This window comes from Myotis nattereri, assembly GCF_964212035.1.
Source record: "Myotis nattereri genome assembly, chromosome: 2".
Taxonomy (NCBI): domain Eukaryota; kingdom Metazoa; phylum Chordata; class Mammalia; order Chiroptera; family Vespertilionidae; genus Myotis; species Myotis nattereri.
In genome coordinates this window covers 60,857,182-60,878,791 of record NC_138076.1, presented here as the reverse complement: position 1 = coordinate 60,878,791, position 21,610 = coordinate 60,857,182, and the positions used below count along the sequence as shown (strand labels likewise).

Below are 21,610 nucleotides of genomic sequence, written 5' to 3'. Positions count from 1 at the left end.
TGCTAGACATTGTGAGAGTGAGAGAACAAAAGGAGAGTGCGTGGATGTGCGGGGAGTGTCAGTATTTGTGAGTGAGGGACAGCTATACTCCAAGGGACTGTTGGGGACTGACGGACCGGCCCCTGGCCCCTTAGGCAGGGCAGCCTCTACTGCTACTGAAATCTCTCACAGAGCGGCCGGCGCTGCCACAGAGGCCACACCATCTTGAAGGGGAGAGTGGCTGTGATCATCGGAGACTGACTGTGATCGGAACCCCAGCCTTACTGGGGAGATCTCAGATGCCACCTGGGACCTTACAAGGACAACGCCCAGGGACTAGTTACCTCAGCTGTGAATCCACTACCGCTGGAACTCCAACCTCCCTGAACACGGGCTCCTGGGAGGTCTGCTCAGGGGGAGACAAACGTGCGAATTGGCAGATGGCCCTGCGCCTTCTCACAGGGCAGAAGGAACAGCTGAATCAAAGAGCACCCACCCGGAACTGGCAAATTAAACACAGCTGGCATTGCCTAAAGAAAGGTGAGATTTGGGATCCAGGCTAGAGGGAGATACGCACGCAGTGGGGACTAGAGCCTCAGAGAAAGACTGTCCCCCACAAAATTCGTGGCTGTTGGGATCAGTGTAGGCCTTGAATGTGGAAGGGGATCCACAGGGCTGCGGGTAGAAGGGGATTCTAGATATTAACCCACCGCTGGACCCAGAAAGCCTGAAATACTGTACGGCTGCACAGGGTCCCGCACAGAGTCGCACGTAGAGTGTGCGCAGAGCCAGAGTAGAGAGGCCTGTTCATAGCAGCACAATTCACCATAGCTAAGATTTGGAAACAGCCTAAATGCTCATCAGCAAATGAATGGATTAGAAAACTGTGGTAGATCTACACAATGGAATATTATGCTGCTGTAAAAAAGAAGGAATTCTCACCATTTGCAATGGCATGGATGGAACTGGAGAGCATTTTGCTAAGTGAAATAAGCCAATCAATGAAAGAAAAATACCACATGATCTCACTCATTTATGGATAATAAAGACCATTATAAACTAATGAACAAAAATAGATACAGAGGCAGATCAGCATCGAACAGACTGTCAAACTACAGCGGGAAGGCTAGGTAGGGCTGGGGGGGGGGTGAGTAAGAGATCAACCGAAGGATTCGTATGCATGCATATAAGCATAACCAATGGACACAAGATACTGGGCGGTAGCGGAGACTAGGGGAAGGTCATTGGGGGAAAAAGGAGACATATGTACTACTCTTTGTAATACTTTAAGCAATAAAATAAAATTTAAAAAATCTGTATACAAAAAGTTGTGTAGTGCATGCACTTTTCTGAGAAGAGGTCCCACAACTCCAATCAACTTCTAAAGGGGCCAAACAGCGCAGAGTAGAATTCTGATCGCCTTCCCTATATTTTCTGTAATGAAAGCTGTGGAAGTTTACTCTTGGACATTTAATAGTCAATTTTCATGGAAAGAGGATATGAAGGAAAACAAATAAAAGTAACTTGCAAGGACTAGGCAGGGAAAAACGCCAAAGTGCTATTTACCGTCTAACTTTACTAGGTGTACCAGTTAATAATGCAGATTTTTTTCTTTTTTTTTTTTCAATAGATGGAGTTACACATATGTTGATATATATGCAATCTGATATGTATGCTATTTTGTTGTATTGACAGCAAACTTCAAAACTTCATATATCAAATTTGCTGAAGGTGTTAACATCATAGATATTTTTATGCTTAAAAATGTCAAATTTCATGCCAAAAAAAGAGCATTTGTGGGAAATTTTAATTCATTACTTTATTTTGAAGAAAAAATTATCGTATACTTTGGGAAGCTTATGGTGAACATGCTCCACCTCTAGATACTCGTGAATGCTGGTTTAAACGCTTTAAAAGTGATTGATGTGAAAGACAAAGAACTTCTAGGTCAATCGAAAAAGTTTGAAGACCAACAACTACAAGCATTATTGGATGAAGATGCGTGCCAAACTCAAAAACAACTTGCAGAAAGATTAAACATTTCTCAGCAAACAATTTCCAATCATTTACAAGCAATGGGAAAGATTTTAGAGGAAGGAAAATGTCAACTGAACAAAAGACAAATGGAAAACTGAAAAGTCATCTGTAAAATGTTGCTTCAATGGCACGAAAGAAAGTCTTTTTTTGCATCGAATTGTGACTGGCGATGAAAAGTGATTTATTTTGAGAAACCCAAATGCACAAAATCATGGGTTGATCCAGGTCAACCATCAACATCAACTGCAAGGCCAAATCTCTCTTCGGAAAGAAGACAATGCTCTGCGTTTGGTGGGATCAGGAAGGTGTGATGTATTATGAGCTTCTAAAACCAGGTGAAACCATCAATACTGATCACTATGGACAAAAAAATAATCAATTTAAACCACGCTTTGATTGTGAAACGACCATAATGTGCCAGAAGACTCGGCCAAGTAATTTTGCTTCATGATGATGCACCATCGCACACTTCAAAACCAGTTAAAGACACGTTTAAAGATCTTGCCTGGGAAGTATTAACCCACCCGCTGTATTCAACAGACCTTGCTCCTTCAGATTACCACTTGTTCTGATCTATGGCACACGCACTTTCTGAGCAGCACTTTGAAACATACGAAGAAATACAAATTGGGTCTCTGAATGGTTTGCCTCAAAACAAGAAAAGTTCTATTGGGACGGTACCCACAAATTTCCTGAAAGATGGGGAAATGTGTAGCTAGTGATGGACATTAGTTTGAACAAAGCACATTTGATGTTTCTCTTGAAATTATCGTGCTTTCTTTGATTACAGAAATCCGCCATTATTAACCGGTAGACCTAGTAGTAACATGTTCTGACTTAGAGAGGAGAAATAGGGATCTGAGTGTTAATATAAGCTGGAAGCAAGGAGGCTTCCACAGGATTTTTTCAAATCCTTAGAAAACTAAACTTAGTAGGAATAGAGCAATAGCAACAACTTAAAATGCAATCTAACTCAGGTTTTAGTTTCTGCATGTTAACAACTTATTTTTGACGATCACAAACTTCAATCAGAATACTTTAAAAAATATTCCTCATGCATTTCACAAATCTGACAAAGGACAAGTATTTAATTTACTTGCATTATACTATGAAGCTTTAACTGACTAGCTAATTAACATATATTTAAAATCATTAAGTAAAGGTAACAATGAAAAAGTCAATGCATTAATCTGATGGCACCCATTACTATGCAGTGTTCATTAACACTACTAGTAATTACCCTGGCATGTAGGCAAAATGTAGATGGAGGAATTTCCCTTAAAAGAAAGTTTAAGGGATTAAATATCATCATCAGTATCATCACTACTAAGGATAAAGCTGTTGCCGGTGGACAGGACCCCTTCTTTCTGAATATTCCCCAAACCACTCACAGTCCCTTTCTCATCAGAATCATCAAACAACTTTTCGGAATCATCATCTTTGAACATGTTTTCACCTATACCTTCTTCATCCTCCTTTGCATGTATTTATCTTCCTTTTCATCTGAATATTCAAACATCTTTTTATCTGTATCATCTTCTTCCTCCTTTTCATCAGCATCTTCAAGACCCTTTTCATCTGTATCTTCTTTTCCTCTTTTTTTAAACGTTTTTATTTATTTTTAGGGGGGGGGGAGGGAGAGGGATAGAGAGATAGAAACATCAACGAGAGAAGAAAATCATTAATCAGCTGCCTCCTGCAAGGTCCCAACTGGGGATCAAGCCCGCAACTGGTGACATCTTGGTTCCTGGGCTGAGGCTCAACCACTGAGCCACACCAGCAGGGCCTCTTTGTCTTCTTGTTCATCAGACTCATCATCAAAAACTTTTTTATATGCATCTTCTCCTTCCTTTTCATCTGATTCTTCCTCAAACTCTCTCAGAGCCTTCCTCATTCAACACTTCTTCAGAGCTGTCATCTTCAAATTCTGATTTTTTTCAGAGTCATTTTGTTCTCTTTTTCAAGAATTTTTTCATTAAACCCCTTGTCAGAGCCAGTCACAGTAAACTCTTTTCCTCCAAATTCTTTTTCAGAGCCATCTTTAAGCAGCTTTTCAGAAAAAGTCTTCTTCAGAGTCTCTTTCTGACTCATCTTCTTCAGACTCCTTGTTGGGGGCTGTTCTCTTCTACAGACTCCTTTGCAAAGCCAGTCTCTTCAAAATCATTTTTTTGAGTCACTTCTTTTTGGATTCTCTTCTGGGGCCATTCACTTTAGACTCTTTCATTGGACTATCCTCTTCCAACTCTTTTTTGGGACTGCCTTCTCCAGACTCTTTCAAGGTGGAGTATGGAAACCACACTCTGACCTTCTTTCAAAGCAGCCTTCTTCAGCTACTTTATGAGGCCACTCAGAATGCTCTTCCATCTTCTGTTTTTGCAAACTTCTTTTCATCTACAGGTTCTTCGGGTTCCATTTGAGTTGCAGCTTCTTGAGCATTCATTTTAGATGTGTTAGGATGCTCTGGAAGGCCCTGCCCTTTCTGAAGCACAGATGGAATTTGAACGCCAGAGACCTGTATTGGCCTTAGGAGTATTGAGAAAAGCCTCCCATCTTTTCAGCCTTTCCCCCCTTTTTCTCATGATCTCCACCTGATAATATGTAGTTCCATCCCACACTTGGGCAGTGATTTGACAACTGAACTACCATCCATTGAGGGTTTGAATACAATAATCAACTCTGTCTGGATCCCTAAAGATACAGAGGCCACACCATCTGGGTTTTTATCAAACAGAGCTTCCTAATTTGTCTAAACTTTGAACACTCTATTCAAAGATTTTCTCTGATCTTCTCATTCAGCACCAACAGATCACCCTCAAAATACAGAGAATGAAACATATTTTTGATGATGACCACTCACTCATGGCACATTCGGGATGGCCCATCTCCATTCTCTCAGGTCTCTAATCCAACTGCTTTTGATGCAGAGACGAATTTTTCTTGCAGTCCTAGCACTTCTTCTTCTTAGAGCCATCATATTCCCCCTTCAAAAGAAACTTTGCCACCTCAACATGTAATTCATAGGCTCTGATTTCATCTTCATCCAAAAGTTTTAATGTGAGATCCGCAGATTCCTTCTTCAAATAACAGCAAAGCCCATCTCCTTTAAGATTTCCTTGGTTATCTTTGTAAAGCTCAACCATAGATTTTTCTGTTTGAGGATCTTTCATAATGCCAGACTTGGACATAAACTGTATAAATTCATCCAGTGTAATGTTGGAGACAAACCAGACACAAATACACTTGGATTTCTGTCTTCTTCAACTTGAAACCATCCTGATTCTGCCTTTTTCTTTTCTCCCCTCTTTTTGGGATCAGTGGGTTCAGGGGTTTTTCTTTGAGGAGATTCTTCTGCAGGCCCAGTACTAACATCTAGTGCATTTGCAGTAGAGCTAAATGTACCATTATCATTAGAAAAGCCATAATTGGCCTGGTGTGTACCAATGAAATTTTCATTGATTTGGGAGAACCAAGCCTTTTTGTCCAGGTCCCACTCATAGGGGGTCTCATCTGGCTGCTGCCCAAAAGAATTGGTTTCTCTACCTGGAACTTTCTGGGTGTCTCTGTCCTTGGTGTCTCTGTACGATTGTTGCATTTGCAACTGTTCATCAAAGTCATCTTTCCCATCCAAGTTGTTGCCGCTCACATTGCCGACTTAGCCACGAGGCAGAGCCCAGGTGAGCTGAGAGGCCAAGATGAGGCGAGTCTGGAATGACTGCAGCTCAGAAGCAACGTGGGGAAATAACTTGAGAACCAGGGATGCCAGCTCAGACTGTGCAGTCACCTTGGTTGGCACTTCTTCGGCTGTTATTTTTTTATCCTCTTCTAAGGATTCTGCTTCACATTTGACTTTTTATTGTATACTATCATAATTTTACTTAGAAAATTAGTTTTTGAGAAGTATATATAAGAAACTAAAAATATATGATTGGTTGTCACATCCAGCGTATGTACAAATTTATATAAAGTTTATTAAATTAGTCAGCCCACTTGGGTTCATTGCTAAAAGCCAAAAGTAAGTGTCCCTAAGTGAGATAGGGGGAAATCATCTGGCTATTTCAGTCATGGGAGAGAAGATATTTAGCTTCATCCTGTAATTAGCATTTTCAGAAGGACCTTAATTACATATTACATTGCTTCTCCAGGCCATTGCACACAAAGGGGTCTTTTTGTGAGTTTAGAAGTAACTGTAATAACATGAATTTTAATGATTGACAGTCATGGGCTAAAATATAATCATGAACTGATGGCTTTTTCTGTCTGAAGAGATTTCTTGACTTTCAAGTATGTTTCTTGGAATAAATACTCCTTACAGGCTAAGTGAAAATATAAACAATATTATTTATTTTCTTTAAAGAACATAAACAATAAAAAAACTAAAACCACAAAAAGAAAAACACTAAAATATTTTATTGAATGAGAAGCCCTGTGCTTGCCAATCACTTACTTTGTAGAGTTCATTCATAACCTTATGAATTCATGTGAATAGGCATAAATTAAAGAAATAACTATTTTCTGTTACTCATTTTCAGGTATTACACAGAAGTAGCTTAAAGTTATGTTGTAAAGAAAAGAAACTAAGCTCAGACACAAACATGCAAGGTACTGTGATCAGGCTTTCCGAACACTTTGCTTTGTATTTTAAAATGTGCTCCTTATATGCAAAGTAATAAAAGCTAAATATACATGAGCTGCAATCCACAAATAGTTCCAGCTATACATCTAGAAGCACTGGTCAGGAGTGAGATGTATGCACCCCCAAAATAAGGCTGTAAAATCTACTTCAGCTGTAAGGATCAATAGTGTTTATTCAAAAGCTGAGCTGCGTGGTTTTAATGCAAAGCTGATTCTGCCTTCAGAAAGACCAGCTTTTTTTGCACTGTCCTGCAAGTTTGATTCATATACTCATTCATAATGTTTACTGAATGCCTAATGGAGGCCATAAAACTCCCTGCACAGATCTTAGGTAGAAACTTCTCCTCTTTGGCTGTTTTATTTCATCTCCCAGAATGGGGAGACATCCTCACTTGTTTTCAGAATTTAATTGGAGAACCACAGGAAATTATTTTTTGATAAGTATATTTCCTTTCTGACTGGCTTAAAATGCCAAAATATATGCTGCATAAGAGGGGCCTTAAGCTTTACCTTTATACAATACCCAAAATCAATGTGGTAGAAACTCTATAGGAAAACAATTTTTAAAAACATTCTTTAGCAATTAGGTTCTATTTGTGGAGGAGGCAGTTTCAAAATACATCAGAAAGCCTCCAGAAGCTCTGACTACTACTCTAAGCTGTTATTTACTTTATAAGCATAAAATGCTCCATACACCCACCAAAACAAAACAGGAGCCCTGGGTGGGAAAATGCACTGTCTTCAATGAGCGTCTTTCAGTTGGATCCTCTTACTGCTGGGGCTGTGCATATAGATGGGGTATTACTGTCTCTGATTTGAACTGGTATTTTTCATGAGTGAGAATTATAAAATCAGGTAGCTACAAGAATGCCTCTTAACACTCTGTAGGAAGGCCATTATATTTCCACTTAATCAAAATGTGTTTGTATGGATACAGTTGCCAACTTTTATAATTTGGTCAACTTTTATATAAGCAGTTTAAGAAGTATTGTCAACAAATAAGAAAGGAGAAATCAATCACAGATTGCAAAAATACTTCATAAATATTTGAACATTTTTATTTTAAAATGAAAAGACTATGAGAACCTACTATAACTATGAAAGAGTCATGATTTTTTGAATGAAAAAGAGTGATTCCATTCAGACACAATAATAATAAAAACATTTCAACATATATTCAGTTTCATAGAGGGATATTTATTTGAATGTTGGGAGAAGGAAGTATTAGACTAGCTTCCTGACCTTAAAGACACTACAAAATATGATTAGTGTGTGTTTCTTTTCATTTTTCTTAGGTATTTTATTTTTATTTTTTTTAAAAAAATTTATATATGTTTTTATTAATTTAATATAGAGGAAGAGAGAGGGAGAGAGGGATAGAAACATCAAGAATAAGAGAGAATCACTGATCGGCTGCCTCCTGCATGACCCCTACTGAGGATCAAGCCCACAGCCTGGGCATGTTCCCTGACCGGGGATTGAATCATGACTTTCTTGTTCATAGATGGACACTCAACCACTGAGTTATGCCAGTCAACCTATAATTACTGTTTTAATGAAAAACTTCACACACAAATGTTTCCAGCTTCAAGATTTAGTAGGCATTTTATATCATTACTAGAGGCCCAGTGCATGAATTCGTGCATGGGTGGGGTCTGGCAGGCCCCCCACCCCTGATGGGGGCCAGGGGCCTGATCAGGGGTAGGGTCAGCTGGGGGGAGGGGCTGCAGGAGGTTGGCCAGCCAGCCCTGCCCCCAATCGGGCCGGTTGACTGGCCACAGTGGGCATAATAGCGACATAGCGACCAGTCATTCCAGTCGTTCTGGCGTTCTAGTCACTGACATATATATATATATATATATATATATATATATATACTAAAATAATTCAAGGAACAACAAGGGACATTGTGAAAGAAAATAATTTGTCTTAAAAAAGACATTCTTCTCCTCCTTAAGGCTTTAATGGTTAGGTTTTCTGGAGTAAGATTTGTGTATTATAACTGTAGGATATAATGTTCTTACCATTCCCCTTTATGCCTATTACTACCATTTATCCTACTAAATATAAGTGATAATATAGAGGGTATGTATGCATGTGTATTAACTCAATGTGGACTTTATACAAAAAAATAAGTTATTATAAAACCTGGCCTTATCTTGAAGTGTTTTAAGGCACAGTCTTTGATATCTGAGCTTTGGTCCTCATATTTCAACAAATTATGTTGCTCACTTCTGCAGGACTAAAAACAATGAGCAACAATATATATTAAACTTTACTAGATGTCCGATGCACGAAAATTTGTGCAAAGTAGGCCTTCCTTCCCCTAGGCTGCCGGCACCAGCTTCCCTCCGGGACCCGGGACCCGGGCTTCCCTCCTTCAGCCGCTGGCAGGCACCCAGGACCCACGCTGGCTTCACCTAGGTCACTTGCAGGCACCTGGGACCCCAGCTGGTTTCCCTCTGGCCCCTGCTTTGTCAGGAAGGACATCCGGAATGACATCCAGAAGACGTCTGGTCTAGTTAGCATATTACCCTCTTATTATTATAGATGTAACACTCATTCATATAAACCAAGATCATGAATGAAAGCAATAACTACCACAGTGTCACTAATGAGGAAATATTTTTAAATGTTATGGATTTCATAGCACACAGACCTTGGCTGACACAATTTAAAATGACACTAATTTAAAGACTAATATTTTACCTTTATGATCAATAAATTATTAGGATTCACGTCACATGGAGTCTAATCATTAATATATTTTTAAAAATTGGTACTAATGCAACACAGTTAACTCCTTCACCTTAAGCTATTTTTTATTTGAAGTAGTTACCCTACATTCACAATGTATGTGAATGAATGGTTGCATTTTTGCTTCAAAATAAGCTTATTGGTATGTATACGTCAATTTATTTCATTATAACTCATTCTGTCCAAATATATATACATGAGTGCAGATGTATACTCCTTTATCTCTACAGAGAGATAATAATAATAATAGTTATTTGCCACGTGATTATTATGCAAAGGCATCATATAAATCATCATATATATTCTGATCCCAAACCTTTTGAGGAGGTTTTATTATCACGTTGCTCCTGTTGTTATTATTATTACTGTTGTTATCTTGTAGAAGATCAAATTGAAACTGGGAGATATAAAGTAACTTGCCAAAGATATCGTAACTAATAATCAGCATGCAGGCCTATATTCTTTACCATTAGGTACACTGCCTTCCCTCTGCTTTTAACTATTTGTACTACCCTTTCACCAAAATCATACCTATAATCTGCATGACTGGGCTCTGGGTTTTGGCAAGGATACTAAGTATGAAAAAAAGAAGAAAAAAACCCACTTTTATTTAAAGGTTCCAATATTATTCAGTCCCTGGAAGTCCCTGGGGAAGATGTCCTTTACTTAGGGAAAAATCCCAGAATAAGCTCTGAAGTAAAGTATGTTTGGGGGACAGGGGAACCCTACAAAATCACTGTGAATCTTAATGCAAATGTAAATATTGTGATTTGAAAAAGCAAATTGCTTCAAATATGATTGAGATAGAACTATATCTCTAAAGCTTAAATGCCATTTACCTAGGGTGTTGGATTGAGGGTAGTATAGAGATTTGAATAAATGCTTTTCTCCAGATTGAAAAATGTTGCTTGTTCGTGCGTGCGTGCGTGCGTGCGCGTGCGCGTGCGTGTGTGTGAAGACACAAGTTTACATATCAGTACAAATAGAAAAAAAGGAAACTTCACGGGAGGGAGAATCATATCAATAGAATGAATGCCAATACTTCATGTTTCAGAGGTGAAAAGGGATCAATTGTGTAAATGGTTTGTATACATTACATAAGCCTTGCTCAGCCCTACAGTTGTTAGGAGGAACACAACTTTCTGAGGATACAGGAACGCTACATGTGTTACTAACCATTGAAATTTTGGGCTGCTCCTGTGGTTCTGGAAGTGCTTCAACAATACTACTGAACTCAGCTTCTTGAATTGATATTAGAAACCGGGTAAAATAGCGGCTCTCAACCCTTCTATAGTCTTTGATGCACTGAGGGGAACACACCAAATAATCTGTTTCTTTCAGTCCTAATATTCTATAATTCTAGCTAAGTTGTCCCCTTTCAATGAAGTTGTGACTATTCAGCCATCAACCCTCCATCATTCCACCTTCACGCCCCATTCAAACTCTGTCTTCTTCTAATGCCTATCACTTCTTCTAAATTAACCTCATTATTTTTATTTTTTGTCAACTGTTATGTACACTAGAATTTTAATGGTTGTTATGCTGATTACATTGTCCTACATATTTACTAGTACATCATGTTTATTGTATTAAAGTAGCCTGATTCAGGTTGAGTTGCCTGGGAGTTACAGACTTATGTGCATCTAATCCAGCAAAGAGTGAGGAATTTCCCCTGAGCTCTGCACAAGGGACAGATAGTAGTACTGAGATGTATAAACAAGAAAAGATGCATTTTACAGAATCAAATAAGTTGTTGGTCTGCAAAATAGAAAAATAGAATTAATAGAATGAGATTAAAAAAAACACATATCAACAGAGATAAAGAAAGCCGAATCTGACTACATGCTGAGGGGGAAATTGTCCTAGCTTTGGAACTTATGTCAGCTCTGCTTGGAACAATGTATGATACATGTTAATCTAACCTAATCTAATCCAAGTAATATGATGTAAATATATATATATATATATATATATATATATATATATATATATACACACATACAGTCTATTCTGGCTAAAAATGTAGGTGCATACTGATTTTTTTAAAACACTATAATAATTATGCAGAGAAGGCCTTTGGAAGATGTTTATATAGCTATTAGTTAATAGGTTTTTTAAAATTCTGAGTAATGGCTTATTTAGAGAAAAACATAGCCACAATAGAAGAAAAAAACACACCACCAAAACCCAAGTATCTATTATAATACATTATAGCCTATAAGTCACAATTATATCAATGGATTCAGAAAATCAAGCCAAATAAAACTGATGTGATGAAAGAAATAGCAAGTACATTTTCAGGTAATGAATAATCTTTTATCACCATAGAATGTCAACTGAGGTTGGTTGCAGCAGTTCTTCTGTACTTACCAAGATCTTACATGACTGCCTCTTCAACATGTCACTGCTAGTTTTTAGGTCTTTGACCATCCTGGATAGCATTGAACTCTGTACCAGAGGCCTGCACCTTAAACTCTATTTTCATAGGCTTCTAATTAATACTCAATGAAAGATTTAGAAATGGAGAACATCTTGTTTAATCCAGTCAAGTCATATTTAGGAAACCACTGGAAATTTCATCCTCCCTTTTCTTTCCATCTCTTCTTTCCTCCTCCTCCCTCCTTCCTTTTCTTTCTGTTTCTTTTCTTTCCTCTCTCCCTCTTCCTTCCTTCCGTCCTTCCTGCCTTCCTTCCTTACTCCCATTTTTACTTTCTTTTGTAAGCACATAGGCATACTAAAAATCTCTCCATATTAAATATTAAAACACTTTAAATAGTATTCCACTTCTGTCCTTCCCTGCCAACCTTTAGATGAGTTTTTCCCAGATGCCCTTTATTTGCTTTCTGTCTCCCAGCACTTTTTTTTTTCCCAGTGCCATGGCACATATAGAACATGATAGATGACTAAAGCTGACAATGGCTCTAGGGACTGTCTCAGAGGATCTGCGGTTCTGCCTATTCCAAAATGCTGAGAGGATTGATAACATGGTGCACCTGTAACCCCTCCAGGATTCGCCGCTGTGCTGAGGTACAGCTGAGGGGTGCTCTGCTCAATTTAATTCATACAAACCTGAGTTCTGCTTACAGTAAAAACCTGACCTGCTCCCACCCAAGGTCATTTGAGATTTTTTTTGCTATTTAACATAACATATGATTTTACTTACATTGTTTTATGTGAAATATAAACAGTTTATTGGTCTCTTAAAAACATTGTACCCCCATTTTTTTTCTATAATTTTATTCCCTACTTTTCTCTCTGCTTGCATTGGACATATTTTGTGCACCACCTCTTGGTTCACTCTTACTTCAACAATTGCTGGTGTTATCAGCACCAGTTTCATGCCATGTGACCCAATAGTCTAGTGACCCTTATGGTTGACAGAATTTCTTATGCCTCTTTGGTAAGCCCCAGTAAGAGAGATCCCTAGGTTCTGAAGCAGGGCATGCTCTTGCTGCAGAGAATGACCCACGTGTTGAAAATTAGTTCTTGGCATGCTACTGGGATCCTTAAAGACTGAATGCCAGGCCATGGGAAACTGACTGTGAGATCAAAGGCACCATCATTAGTTGGATGTTATCAGATCCATCAACTCATAAGTTTTACTGTTGCAGCCATCTATCATATCCTGAGTGATTCATTTGGAAATGGGCCTGAGCAGGCCTGGAGGACACATGTAAGTTTCAGGAGCATGGCCCAGACTCCTCTGGCCGCTACTATAGTTGCACTGAGGCTTTCGCTAATGTCTCCATCTCTCTCAATTTGCACCTCTGGCTTCCTGACAGGGATCCCTATAACCTAATAATAGAAAAGGAAACACATCAGGCTAATTCACAGGTGGATCATCCCCGATTTCGTGGCCTCATTACCACATGATAGCCCAACTGAGAGGTGATCCTGCAGGACAGTGGAAAGGGGAAATCCTTCCAGGGGAACAGAACTGTCGGCTGTGAAGTTGGTCATTCATTCACCTTGTGTGAAGGTGAATGTGACCTGAGGGATAGCTATACAGAGTCTCCTGCACAGGACTAAATGGCTTAGCTGGTCGATCCAGGGACAGGGAGGAGCATCATTGGAAGATCGGAAACAAGGACATTTGGGGGAAAAGCATGCAGATGGACAAATGGGGACGGGCCGAAAGTGTGGCAATTTTTGAATTTTATGTTAATATCTATCAGAAACTGTCCTCCACAGAGAGCCACTAAAAAGCCATGTAAACAAAGGGGCTGTCTTGTAAATGCCAGCCTGCTTCCCCTCTGGGACCCAGTGTTTATGCAGTGGGCCCATGAGCAGTGTGGTCACGTATGCTGCCTATTCGTCTATTGCCTCTCAGCTCCCCTTTTGCCTACTTTGTGGAAATAAATCTGGGCCTTTATAGATTTTTCCTTTGTCAGATGACACCGTTTTAAGCTTAGTTAGTAGAAGGGGTGGGAGCAGAGCTGCCAGAGGAAGCGTTGCTCCTCCCTGGTCCCAGTGCACTTGCTTGCCAGGTTCCTGTAGTTCCCTGGCTTCTCCAGCTCTGGCTGCTACCCTGCGGGCCTGTCAGCAGCATCTCACAGCCAGCAGCTTCCCTTCTTTCTGGTTGTTTGTATCCCAGTATTTGTGGGGCACCATGAACAACTTTAAGCAGCACCTTAGAGAGTTCTGCCACACAACACTGCAGTGACTTTAGTGCTGGCCAGTAAGCCACAGCTGTGACCTCTCCAACAAGGGCTTGGTGAAAGCCCTGGGGTTGGGGGATTTCTCCTTTGGGTGCTCAATTGTAGTCCTAGGGATAGTGGCTATTTCTTTTCTTCTTCTTAAAAAAATGTATTTTTATTGATTTTCACAGAGAGAGGAAGGGCGAGGGACAGAGAGAAACACCGATGTGAGAGCAAAACATTGATAGGCTGCCTACTGCAGGCCCCCTACCAGGGACTGAGCCCAAAAGCCCCGTATGTGTCCTGACCAGGAATCCAACCAGCCACCTTTCCATGCATGGGACAATGTCCAACCAACTGAGCCACACTGGCCAGGGCATGGCTATTTCTTATATCTGCTCTTCCTATATTCTTTGAAGTTCTGTTTATTTCTTACTAGCCAATTCCTTGTTATTTAAATACTCAATTATAGTTAATAATCATTCATCTTTTCAGCTTTTAAGACATATAATTGACAAATAAAAACTGTATGTATTTAATGTGTACACTGATATTCTGATACACAGGCATACCTTGGAGATATTGCAGATTTGATTCCAGACCACTGTAATAAAGTGAGTCATGATCTTTTTGCTGGTGGAGGGTCTTGACTTTTATTTTTACAAAACACAACATCTGTGAAACACTATAAAGTGAAGTGTCACAAAAGGAGGTATGCTTGTATGTTTACATTGTGAAATGATCACTACAGTCAAGCTATAGTTAATAATTCTCTAACTAAAATTTTTATGTTCAAATGATGGTTTTCTCTATCTTCCCTGTTTGGACCCAGACTAATAACCATGGAAGCAGGCAAGAGACATAGGCATGGGCTCTACTGAATGGGCTCCCATTCATGAACCTTGATCTTGCTACTGACATTGCCAAATGCTTTTCTCTCAGCAGCAGAAACCAGTGCTGAGGTCTTGTTCTGGCTCCATCTCTTAAAGATTCCAGTCCACCACCTGGTGGCAAGTGATAACTATAAATGAGCCATTTCAGGAATCATAGTGCAACAAGAATTAAACAACTGTGAGCTTCATCTTCTCATGGATGAAGTCACCGCATCAGGCGAGCAAGCAAGCTAAGCCCACTTAAGTGCCGACTGAAGATGAGCAAAATCTTGAGTGGGTGGTAGAAGAAAGCTGATGAATGTTAATGAAGTCATTAGGATGACATTAGCTGGGAAAGTAGCTTGTTCCATTCACTCTTGTATATTAAATATATTTTAGAGATTACCAGCAACTACTAAATCATCAAAGCATGCATGATGGATTGTGTTTAATATGGGACAGGAGCAGATATGAGTGATGTAAAGAATCCATATATTTGTGCCTCACCTCTTACTTTCTGGACCCTCCTTTTTACTCTGGCAGTTACTGTCGCACCCAGGTGCACACTGCTCAAATGAAAGCATCCTCCTCATAGATCTCTCAGTTTCTATCCCAGTGCTTCCCTCCCAGCACCGTGTGAGTTTTCTAAGGAAACCCTTTCAGTCATTCTGACATAAGCATAAACCTCAGAGTGCAAGGGTCTTAACAGCCCAATGGGTCTACCTTGACCACTTGGCACTAGAGCCTATGAATAAATGCTGCCCCTTTATGTCCCCTGGGGTGGACAACTTTGGGGTGTATTACACATGGTTCTTCAGAAGTCCCTAGAGGACTGAAACCCCTGATACCCTTGGTGGGGGGTGAGTTCAGCAAGACACCTCAGATTGTCTCTTGCCCCTTGTTCAACTCTTTGCAGCACCCCACTCCCATTCTCAGGAATAACTTATCAAAATAAACCGCCTGCACCAAAGTATTGTCTCAGATTCTGGTTTGGGGGGGGGGGGGGGGCCTGGGCTAAGACAGATCTCTCTTATCTTTTACCTTCAACTTTCCAAATGTGTTCCTCTTCTGTTAGCTGTTCCATTAGGTGTTGATATTCCACAGATTCCAACCTTGGTCTTCTCCATCCACTTCCCTGCTTTATTTCATAAGCACTTTAACTATTATTTAATTGTTGAAAACGCTCAATCTGTTCCACCTGTCCACTTCATTCTTCTGACCCACACAACCCATCCCACACTCCCTAAGACATTATTTACTTAAATGTTCTAACATAGGTTGAATGTAGCATTAAAAGGAAAACTGAGCTCACATTTGCCAGCCCCATTCCTTCTCTGGCGTTTCCTGTTTGTGAATGACATTATAATACTCTGAGATGCACAAGCTAGGAAGCTGCAAATTATTTTTGTGTGGGGATTTTTTGTGTGAATGAATCTTGATACCTCCCTTTCTACAAACCCCCCTCCTACCCCTGGCAAACAATAAGCAAGACATGTGATTTCTACCTATTAAGGTCCTCAATTTTCCATCTCTACTTGACATTTCTGCAGCTTCCTGATTACTACCAACTCTCCTTTTCTCTTAATTTCTGTACCAACCATTATAAAGGAAGCTCAAAGAACAAGATGAGCCAGTGGGTGCAACAGAGGCAGTATGAGATGACTACTGTCTGCTGGCTGTTTGCCCAGGTCAGGGGACAGAGCTGGACTAGCTTAGTATCTAGTACATACTAAGCTAAATCTGTATTTGACTATTGGAGCAAATGTTGTAGAGAAGAAGAAGAAGAAGGAAGAGGAGGAAGAGGAGGAAGAGGAGGAGGAGGAGGAAGAGAAGGAGGAGGAGGAGAAGGAGGAGGAGGAGAAGGAGGAGGAGGAGGAGAATTGCAATTGAAATGAGTGAGGAAGAAATCTTTAGGTTAGTGTTTTACACATCTTCAAAACACTATCCTGCAATTCATTTAAAATATATATAAAGAAATTTTATTTGTTAAGACCTTACCAATAACATAGTATTTTCATTCCTATGTGAATATTGTAATGCAGTTGGCTAATGATTTTACTGGCATGTTATATATCTCTCATAGATCCAAAATCTCCAAAGATTTCTTAAGTTGGTAGGAACAAACATAAGGCTTGATATATGTATTGTTTTGGTGGTGGTTGGTCATAGAATAGGGGGAAGGTATAGAATTGGGAGAGGAGCAAAGAGTAAATCAGTTCTGAAGCACAACTTTTAAATCTCTATTATCACCCTTCTGAATTTCTTCATCTGTTTACTTTTTATATTACGTACATATTTTTGTATACTTCCTTAGATATCTTTGTTAACAAATTAAGAAGAGGGCCACATTCCCTCTTTATTTAAAAAATAAAATTAATTGTGTAAGTGAATTAGACATCCTGTATGACACAGGCAATTTATGGTTATGAGTCTAATAAAAATAATAATTTTCTATTAAGAAAAACTTTAGTTCATGTGTCATTAAGTTAGTAAAACAAATATAGCTACATATGTATTAAATTACTCTCAAGTAACCCTGGCTGCACTGGAAATGACTCATTTTCCAAGTGTAAACATACCTCTCTTTGCAACAGTTTATTATCTTACAGGTCAGCACAGTGGAAGTTGTACTTGGCATCCTTTTGACCTAAATAATGTTATATTTAAAAATATTGCCAGAGAACCCTGATTTGGATGTTTCTAAAAAGAATAATCTGATTTCAAAATAATAGTACAATACAATTATTACTAAAAGTATTTTTTCATCATAGTTCAAAATAAAACTGCATGCTGAAAATATTATTTCTCTAAAACTTCTTAGATCAACTGGAATATAGTTATCAGACCTAACATATTACACTCTTTCTTTTGCTCTGGAATTAGGCCAAATGACAATATGTGCATCTATGCATTGCCCGGTAGCAGGTGACTCTGCCATCTGGACATGTGTCCTTCACTTCACTGAGCAGGGCTCTGAAAAAATGCTGTATTACTGGCCTCAGGGCAACGAATGGAAGGGGGAGCAAGCAGCCCTATAGATCCTGCTCATAACTTACCTTTCCCTGTGGTATTTATAGCCTGATTGCATTTTATGAAGATTTTAAAGAAAAGGCCCAGGTTAAGAGAATTGAAATGTGGCTGTTGGCCCAGACATTCAAGCTTCTTTTGCCATTAAATGTTTCAGGATACTAGAGATTCTTTATCTTCTGGTTGTGATCCATAAAAGATTGCTGGGAAGCCTGCTGAATTGATCGGTGTGGGTTGTGAACGGGAAAGCTGGGTTGCCCACCTTGAGTTTCCTTTTTGATCACATCTAACCCAGCAGTTCCAGCAAAGACACCACAATGAGAGACCTCCAAGTTGCCCTGACTCAGGTTATTCACCTCCTTTGCATGTTTGGCTTACCGATTTATTTTGTAAAAATTCCTGCCCTTTCTCTTCTCAGATTAAAAGCAATACAATCTTGGTCTTGTCTCCTTTCTCTGTGACTTACATGCCTTTCCCTTTGATGTGTTATTTCTTAGTCCAGTTGGTTGGAATCACCTAAAATTCACTAGGAAGGCAGTCGCTGGTTGTCTTGTAGCCATTACTTGACAAGGCTGCAATTAGTTGGGCCATTTTATACCTGCTTTCCCAGCTGGGCATGGCATTTCGCTTTGCGGTGGTTTGTACCGGAACTGAAAGACTGACAGGGCACAGATTCCACATTCAGAGAACTCACAGAATCCTCTTTCCCTCTTTCCCTCTTTCCCTCTTTTCCTCTTTCCCTCTTTCCCTCTTTCCCTCTTTCCCTCTTTCCCTCTTTCCCTTTTCCTTCCTTCCTCCCTCTCTCTCTCTCTCTCTCTCTCTCTTCTCTCTCTCTCTCTCTCTCTCTCTCTCTCTCTCTCTCTCTCTCTCTCTCTCTTTCTTTCTTTCTTTCTTCTTTCTTTCTTTCTTTCTTCTTTCTTCCGTGCAAGTGTGTCTTTCTTCTGACATTTAACTGTTTTGATAGTGTTCAGTGGATAGCTTCTAACAAAGAAACCAAAATTGACTCCCACTTATGTTGGTAGCTCCTTATTTAATATTTCAGTTGACTTCTTTGAAAGATGCATCAGTTAAGGCTCATTTTCATAGTAATCATAGTTACAAGTGAACCTTTAAGCCCTGGAAATATGCCTTTCAAATAATTCAGAAAACATAGTGGACAATGCCACTTGTGTAAATTAATTCTCATGCTAAATTAAACCCTTTTAAATGAAGAATACATAGATGTTTTAAATTTAATGCCTGCTATTTCTATCATTGCTCAAAAAGTGCTGGCCAGGAAGGAGCGTGGTCTAAGAAAATTAAACCAATCCTTTCCTAAAGACTCCTTGTTATCAATGGAGAGCACTTCACCTTCTTCCCTCTGACCTCTATGATAATGTTTATTTTAGGCTTATTTACTGCGCTTGTATGATGGTAATTGATGCTTGCCTTTGTGAGTGATCCAGAAGAATCTTAGAAATGAGAGGAAGCTCCAGCAAGTATTCTATGAAGTCAGTGGTGCTCCATTGTCAACCCAGTGGGTCATCGCCTGAGCCAGTAATGGGTAGATATTTTACATAACTATTATGCAGCAATTAGTTATGCCTTTTTAATTAATTTTTTTTTTACTAAAAGCACCATTAATGGATCTCCATAGAATGCTTATCCAAGAGCTGTAATGATCAACTTAATAATGTCAAAAGCTCCTCTCAGTTTGTTTTATTTAGAAGATAAAAAATGTATATTTACCCTAGCTTGTTCTTTTAGAGAATTAAGATGCTAAATCTTGCCCACAATTATTAATATTTTTTCCTTTGGAACTCTATCTGAAAAGAAGTCAAATCCCTCTCTTGCTCTCAACATTTTTCTCTTTTGGTTTCATGAGGAATAAAAAATAATTCCAGCATTTTTACAATGCTACCAATTATCTATATATATAAAAGCCAGCGACTGTAATGCCATAACAACTGGAATGACCAGTCGCTATGACACCCACTGTGGCCAGTGAACTGGCCTGATCAGGGGGTGGGGCCAGCTGGCCAACCTCCCACAGCCACTCCCCCAGCCTGCCCGGCCCTGATTGGGCCCCTATTGGGGTGGGCTGGCTGACCGACCTTCCGCCATCTCCTCCTCAACAGGCCCAGCGCCAGTCCGCCCTGATTGGGGCCGGGCCAGCTGGACCCCACCCGTGCACAAATTTGTGTACTGGGCCTCTAGTTTCTAATAAACACCAAGCTCTCCTTTCTTCTTTAATAAATGTATTTCATCTTCATACTCCCTTCTCTCTACTCATAACTGTTCAATTCAGTTGAGATCCTCAGCACATTAAGTTAGACTCTCTGTGCAATTCTCATCCAGTTTGTCTCCCTCCATACAGATGACTCGACTCTGTTGCCAGAACTATTTCAGCTTTTACTCTCCTGCTGAATACCCTGAAGTGGTTCTCCCTTACCCACAGTTCCTTATCTGGGCATTCAAAGGCATTCAAATAGTTTCCATTGGTCCTCTATTATTCTCTACCATAGCAATATTAGCTTCACAGATTCTTTTTTTTTTCAATCCTCACCTACTTACTGATTCTTAGAGATAGGGGGAGAAAGATAGAAGAGAGAGGGAGGGAGGGAGGGAGGGAGGGAGAGAGAGAGAGAGAGAGAGAGAGAGAGAGAGAGAGAGAGAAACATAGATCGATTCAGTTGCCTCCTATACCCACCCACACTGGGAATCAAACCTGCAAACTTTTGGTGCATAAGACAACACTCCAACCAACTGAGCCACCTAGCCAGGGAAGCTTTACAGATTCTTTTAAATGCATCGTGATCATTCCCTTTCCCACATTTGGAATGGCTATTTCTTTTTCTCTCCTAATTCTGTTCAACCCCTGTCATTCTTTCATCCTCATGTTTGTTTGTTTGTTTGTTTGTTTGTTTATTTATTTATTTATTTATTTATTTATTTATTTATTTATTATATGAGGTCTTAGTAATCTCATGTCCCTGAATAGTAACATTTAACCTGCAAAACCTGATATGTATATTTATTTATGTTACATTGTATTTTTGTCCTGCTTATTCAACTTTATTTGCCTTTTCCTCCCCCAATAATTTACCCCACTTAATCACATGGAAAGTCTCTAAAAGCAGAGACCTTGTCTTAAACTTTGTATTCCTACAGCAACTGGTAAGTGTCAAGGTTGGAACATAAGCTCAACAAATGTATGTTGAGTATACTGTTTCCCTTAAATTTGAGAAATCAGATGTTTGGGAGCCAAATCAAGTACTTCTCTTAAACTATTAAATAATCATCCTATAGAATAAAGAGATAATATGCAAATTAACACTCATACCCTCACAAGATGGCTGCCTATGACCAGGTCGGCAGGGGAGTTAGTGAGGGATGACCAAATGACTGAATAGCAGGCTGTGTGGGGCGACCAGGCCGGTGGGGGTGCCATGAGGGGTAACCAGGCTGGTGGGGGGAGTAGTTGAGGGTGACCAAGCCAGCAGGGGGGGGCAGTTAGGGGCAACCAGGCTGGCAGAGGGGGGCAGTTGGAGGTGACCAGGTCAGCAGGGGGTCAGTTAGAAGCAACCAGGCTGGTGGAGGGGGCAGTTAGGGGTGACCAGGCTGGTGGGGGGGTGCAGTTGGGGGCAACCAGGCCAGCAGGGGGTCAGTTGGGGATGATTAGTCTGGCAG

The 21,610-nt window shown here is 39.8% G+C and overlaps 1 pseudogene across 1 annotated transcript; it reads right to left on the bottom strand.

Annotated features, from left to right (window-relative positions):
* Positions 1 to 3,314: 3,314 nt before the first annotated feature.
* Positions 3,315 to 11,835, bottom strand: LOC308513729 (17S U2 SnRNP complex component HTATSF1-like; annotated as a pseudogene). Its single transcript has 5 exons — positions 11,776 to 11,835; positions 10,582 to 10,710; positions 6,146 to 6,200; positions 3,784 to 5,667; positions 3,315 to 3,594 (listed from the first exon to the last, which is right to left on the bottom strand). The product of its transcript is annotated as a 17S U2 SnRNP complex component HTATSF1-like (transcript).
* Positions 11,836 to 21,610: the final 9,775 nt, after the last annotated feature.